The sequence below is a fragment of the Mya arenaria genome, chromosome 15 (assembly GCF_026914265.1).
Source record: "Mya arenaria isolate MELC-2E11 chromosome 15, ASM2691426v1".
NCBI lineage: Eukaryota > Metazoa > Mollusca > Bivalvia > Myida > Myidae > Mya > Mya arenaria.
Window position 1 is genome coordinate 33,569,662 of NC_069136.1, and position 7,400 is coordinate 33,577,061.

Below are 7,400 nucleotides of genomic sequence, written 5' to 3' on the forward strand. Positions count from 1 at the left end.
GAATATGTAACAAACAGAAAATCAAAGAAAACATATCACATAATAATAATAATAATAATAATAATAATAATATTATTAATAATAATAATAATAATAATAATAATAATAATAATAATAATAATAATAATGATAATTGCAAAGAAGATTATTACAATCAGGAGTAATTGTATTGTAAATTTATTGGGCGACTTAATTCAGATATGATGAATATGATGATAAATCTTGGACACACATTTACATTACTCCCCACCCCCCCCACCCCCCCAATAATAATAGCAAAATGTTTTATATGAAAACAAGTTGTTGTTTAGATTTTAAAGGCAATTACAATACCGCTTATATTAAGACAAAATTCAACAGAATAATTTTAACAAAGATTTCTAAAAACTTTTAAATACCTTTAAGTGTTTTAAATGATAAATGAATTTGTCAAACGACAAAAAAGTTAAATAAATTAAAATAAACTAAATTTCAATTCAGTTTTATTTTAAAAGACATGATTTCTTTACAAATTAATATCATCCACAGTGACCCCCATTTTACATCCAATAAATAAGTTTAATTTTGTCGTCACATTAACAATTCTTTCAACTACTGATGATCAAATATAACATTTTTAGCAGCTTATTATCCCGACCTAACATAATAAATTGATACTAAACGGTTTTAACTAACAGTATCAAACATCAAAATTTAATGCTCAATATACTGAGTTATACAGTGTATTGTAAAAGGAAAGTTTGTGAATATAAAGTTAAAATACCAATCTTTGCACTGCGTCAGAGCGTGTGGGAAAACGGATGACGGAGGCTTCGTACAACTATTATATCTTACTACTCTTGATAATTCTTTCCAGCCGACTCATCGTCAAATGTTATGAGTGGTCTTGGAACATTATGGTAGTTATTACTGGTATGAAGTCTGCGTAAATCGGGGTATCCCGTACCTTTCTATAAGAATCTTGGTTGGAATGCAAAGATCGATAAAGCATGAAGTGTCTTGTGAAAAGCATTCGAATATGTCTTATTCAGTAAAAAAAATTAAAATTATGAATCTCAGTTAAATTCACCTTTACCAAAATTAAAACAGACGTTTTTGCTATGCTTCCAAACTGGAAGCATGATTTATTATTGGTCAAAGTATCCCGTAACTTTTGTTCTACATAATCCAACTGTACTGACAGTATCGTAATGTCAAATAAAAACAGCTTTAATACTAGGTTTATTGTAAATTTATATTGCAAAACATAAACAAAGTAAGAGTTGTTTTCTTGGTCTCAATTAATTACATATCTTCTAAATAAAATGCAGAAAAAAGTATTAGTTGAAGAACATGATAAAATAATCAAATTATTAACAAGTAGTGTATACACGTTCCTATTGTTCATCCATTGAAAATGTAATTACCCTTTAACAGTTTTAGCAAATTAGATAATAGTGAGTTCCAAAGTGTATGTCAACACTGTTGCTGCCTTAATCGAGTATATTTTCCGGATACATTCCTCTGGTCAGTGACCATAGCTAGTCCAACACAAAATACTTTTTACAGCACACCGCCAATGTCGAAATACCAATTAATCAATATTTTAAATTTACTCGTAAATAGCTTAAATACATCTTGCAAGAAACTTAAACTTAAAACAACAAAGCGTGTCTTGCTCTTTAAGGAAAAATCCATATATGGTGCATATAACTCAAATTAACTCTGTCAAATGCAATCATAATGTGCTCAATACTGTTGAAAATAAAATGTGAACCTTCAATCTCTCTACAATTATAGTCTGTTTACATCATCACAACAATTCATTTTATCATGAACAGGATCTGCCCCAATAAATTAAGGAGAAATAACACAAAGAATATTAAAATGAATTAATACAGCAACTAAAGTTGATAAGGAAAATAAAACTCACCAAGCATCTGAAAATGTGGAACTCCTTGAAAGTTCTAAGACACTGCAATGAAACTCAGGGTCAAAGCACAAACATTTCAAATAAAGTATACAGGCTTCCCTCTTATAGTCACAAGAAAGTTCCTGGTTACCATGGAATGAAATTGGAATGATCCGCTGGTGAAGACTGCATGGTTGGTGTTCAGAACCACTGCTCGTTAACATCCGCGATATTCTTTTTCGGCGTTTCCAAGTTTATCTCAGAATAAACAGGACAAATTGATTAATATCATGGAAAGTCATGACGAATAACCATATTTACCATAAGCCTACATTCTCTATAGTCCTTCTTTGCAGGTCTAAGTTTAGCTCAGCCCAAGCAAAACAAATAAATAAGATAATGAAACTTTATATAATGATAATTACCATAATAACTTAAGCGTAGAATAAATATTATAGCATTTGAAATTGATAAACTTTTCAAATAATCTGTCTGGTATGTTAATTTTCATTTGTAAACTGTATCATTTATGTTGATGTATAAATTATTTACACTGTTTATTTCGAAATGTACATGTATTATAATATTGTGGATATCTTGATATGTACTCGTACTCATATTTATAATCATGGAAAATCAATATGTGTATATGTCTGTAAATTTACTTAAACAACATTAAACAACCTATTTATAATTGTTATTATATTTGCGTTACAATGTCATGCATTAGTGTCCGTTCTTTAATGTAAAAAGCTTTTGTTTTTGTTTTAACAATTCCTCTTCACCATATCTATATAATTGCATTAAATTGAATGTTGTTTTATATTGTTGAATGTATATTGTATGTATATCCAGACAAACAATTTGAGCATATTATACTAGTATTAAAATACAAACACCTTAGTTGTACAATAAAAATCTCTTAAGTATTGGTAAATGTATTATAATTATATTCCTGGCATCTAAATACGTAATTAACAGATATATAATAATTAATTATTGATAAGACTTGGTTGATTCACATAGTCAATTCTAATAACTTTTATTTGACAGTTCTAACATTATTTATTTATTTTTGAACCATGTTTATTATCAACTATTATTTGCTTGCATGTAATATTTGTGTAAAGCTGTATCTTAGAAGTTTGAATATTAACATTGTCATAACCCTTTTCCACTCATTGTGTACATATATGTATCTGTATAATATGTTGTCTTGGGCCGGAGGCCTTTATCAATTAAATAAATTGAATTGAATTGAATTGAATTGAATTGAATTGATATAAACTCATTCGCAATCATAATTCAATTTGTATTAAATTGTTAACATATCTAGAAGGTCAGCAAAAAAAAACAAATGTCACAAATATGTATTTTCAGAACCCGATACTGTCACTTAAACTGAAACGGTAAAAAAAGGCTTTTGAATGGCGTAAAATAACAGTCTCGTTCACACAGGTAGGGGAAAAGTAAACTTCTTGATCTGTTTTCTTTCTAACAGCTCTGTAATATCTTATTTTCCGAGATCATATTCTTCCCAATTTTCGAAAAATAGGATCTTATTCTTCACAGCAGGGAAAAATAAGATCTCATTTGTCACACATTTCGAACATATATGTCACCGCTCCTGGGAAATTTGCGAGATCGAAGCCGGTTTTTTTATGACCAATGAAGTCACACTGTTCACAGGTAAATAATTGCATAGTAATTTTTACAATTGAGTCACATTTGTCACGGATTGCTTATTCCATTAGTGCAGACATATTTGGTTGATATTCATGCATGCGTATATATTCCAGTCATAAATAATCGTTGATTATGTTGTTGGTCTTTTATGTTGTTGTTGTTGCTGTTAGTTTGCTGCAGTTGTAGACGCAGTGGCGGTTGTTAAAAAGAGATAGTTGTTTTATTATTATTATTTTTATGTTGTTGCTGTACGGGTATCAGTGGTATAAGTATGAAAAGTATTCAATTTGGTTCTTATTGGCACCGTAATATTTGGTGTATGCATAGATGGAATTGTGTTTGTTGTCGTGAGTTGTGTTGGCATAAACATATGTACTGGAAAAAGTATTTCCAACGCTCTTTGGTTTAAAGATAGTTAAAGATAGACTGTTCCGAGCTAGCCTGATATGGCCGAGCATTTACGATAGTGTAACAATTCACCCTCGGGGACAAAATCCGATCAATATAAATGTAGAGAAATTTTATTTTTTAGAATATGTGTTGATGTTGTTTTTGTTGTTCTTGTTGTTGTTCTTGTTCTCCTTCTTCTCCTTCTCCTTATGATGATGATTATTTTTATTATTATTATTATTAGTAGTAGTAGTAGTAGTAGTATTTATAATATTATTATTAGGATAAGAATAGGATCTGGGAATAATAAGGTCCTCCACTGTGTTCCATGTATAGTTCACCAAGTGTAATGTCTCTAAAAGATAAAAAAAAAACTAAATTTATGTTATATGCATTGATATTTTACATATAAATATGTACTTGCAACCAATAAGGGCTTTTCATGGAAAATTTATGCTTTGCAGTAATGTTAAGAACATGATGGAAGAACACAATTGAGCGAAGTCATTATAATTGTGTTACATGCACCTGATTTAACTCATAACGATTTATTTCCAAATTAAACCACGACATTTTTATTCATATTACATGTTTTGGTCAAAAGCGTTTATCGTCATTTATTATTTATTTGTTATATGTGCCTATATCTTTTTTTGATCATACACTCATTCTTTATCAGTGCCTTTAAGCTAGATGTGAGTAGATCTGTTTAAAATCTTGCACCAGTTTCAAAAAATGACTATTTAACTAAGTGGCCGATGACTGTTTGTTTAGTTCATTATTTGTCTTAAGTTTTTGTTTGTAAAACCAGCACCTGTGCATCAGAGAAAAATCCAGGCGAATAATATAATTTGATGTTTCAGGAACATGCTCGCTTACGACAGGTAATTTAAAGCCACAAGGATACAAAATTAAACATTGTCCTTATTAGTCACACCGGAGCTGGAAAGTCGACACTTATCAACACAATCTTTTCAATATCAAAAGGACACATTGTGAGAAAAGCAGGCGCAAAGGCAGACCACATAGAAGGTGTCGGAACTTACCATGTGAGTTTTTATTCTCATATTAATCTTTAACTACAAGAGATTTACTTCGTTGCATATACACTAAGGTTTAAATCCAATATATTTGCGACAAAAACTTTTGCGTAATTCTTAGTGTTTGATGTTTCATTTCAAGTCATGTTTCATCAATATTGTATACAAATATAATTTTATTTTATAACCTTTTTAAGCTTTTTAATTATCTAGCTGTCGAAGTTTGGATCGCAAACGGGTGGCATGTTTTCAAATGTCAGTTTCTTTGACACGATGGGGTTTACTGGCACTTTCGGTGTGGATGAAACAGGGATCAGTGATGAAGATTTAAAAGCTGTCTGTAGATGAAACAGGGATCAGTGATGAAGATTTAAAAGCTGTCTGTATGGGAAGAATAAGAAAAGGACATAAGGTGAATAGATGCTCGTTCAATGTATTTTATCAAAAATGGAAACAATTTAAGATCTATATAAAATTAACGTTACTTTTACTTATATTTATGTTGATATATATATATATCTTGTAAGATAATCGCCTTTGTACTTCATTTTCAAATAGTTTACCGAAACGGCTACCAAAGATAGTGAAGATCCGTCTTCAAGTTCTAATCGAAAGTATCTAAGCGAAAAGTCGAGTAAAAAGAACCGGCCACACACTATCATATTTGTGGTCAGCGCAGAGGCTATTGCAGAAATAAACGGAGAGAAATCAAGTATTATTCAACTGAAGATAAAGAAAATGAGACTGTTTGTCCCACAAGGTAATATTTATTTCAATATCCTATACAGTGATCTCCCTTGACGAGCAAAGAAAAACCTTTGTCGCAGCAAACAAAATATTTCAGATATTTCAGTTTTCTAAAAGATCATATTATTATATCCTGTACTTGTACTGTTTCGTATATCTTTAAATTCAAACATTAAAAAAATATTTTCTGTCGTTAAAAATTATTTGAAAAAAAACACAATTCTTTTCAAAATTTAAAACAAGGTTACATCCTTTTGATCACTGTCATTGGATATGCGTAGCGGCAGGAATAGCTATCATGACAAGTGAAATTGCATTTAACATAAAATTATACGTTCACGTTGTAATGATTTAATATTAATTCACCTTAGATCATATCTTTTATTTATAATAGATACAATATCAACATGAGAATGCCACGACAAATGTGTAAATGCCAAACATTCTTTCCTATCAGGAGGATATAACATATTTTTGTATAAACAATGTACATGTATTGTTACTAATTTTATATGTTAAAATTTACTGATGTTGCAGTGGTAGCAGTCATCGCAAAATGCGACAGAATTTGCGATACCGTATACAAAGATATTGAAAACATCTACAAAAGCGTAAATGTTCTAAACTGTGTACGAAAGGCGGAGAATATTTTTGGCCTTCAGTGAAATGAAATTTTTCCAGTTGTCAACTTTGTTGAAGAAATGGTGGTCGATGCAGAGAAAAGCGTTCCCGTCATGTTCGCCTTGCAATTTGCCTTAAATATTTCGCTTGAAATAGCCGAAAACAGGGAGATTGAGAGTGAGGAAAGTGACTAAAATCGATTACAAGGAGGCAAAAAGGAAATTGACTCGTTCTCAGCTTGCACTTATTTGTCGTCAGACATTGTTTCGATTTTTATGTTTTAAAAGAATGACCTTTACGAACGATTGCACCGAAACATTTTGTGTATGTATCTGCAGTCATTGTGAGTGTTATTTACTGCATCTTATTGTTCAATTTTGAAATATTTTTGTTTTTAAGCAAAGAAGCAAAAGATTAAAATTGTGTAAGTATGTAAAACATCTGTTTCGGTTGGGGTGTTATTCTTTTTATTTTTATAATGATTTTAGAATTGACCATACTAATTGGAGGTTCGAAAAAATGGTAAATGCCATTAAATCATTTTTGTCAAATAAAAGACACATGAATCAATGATATATTTTCGTGTCAGAAATGTAAATAATATTCCAGTTGAGAAAATATTATAAAAGGACTGACTGATTCTGCCAAAATGAACACCAACTTTAATGTTCATCGATTTCAATTTAATAAAAAATGTTGATATTAAAAGGATACTCAAAATAGAGGAACAATCTGGTTCGCATATAATACCAATAACTCACCAAAAACTCAGTTAGACTTAGAACATACGTTATAATTAAACATCTATCAATACAGATCAATACTAAGAAACAATTAACGAAATTGATTTTTCATAATAAAGACGGGCAAGTTATGATATATAATTTCTGCCTTTTTGCCCTCATATAAGAGACACACACACACACACACACACACACACACACACACACACACACATATTATATGCTTATTAGATACGATTGGATAGTAGCAAAATAAAAATGATGTTTTATTTTTTTATTTTT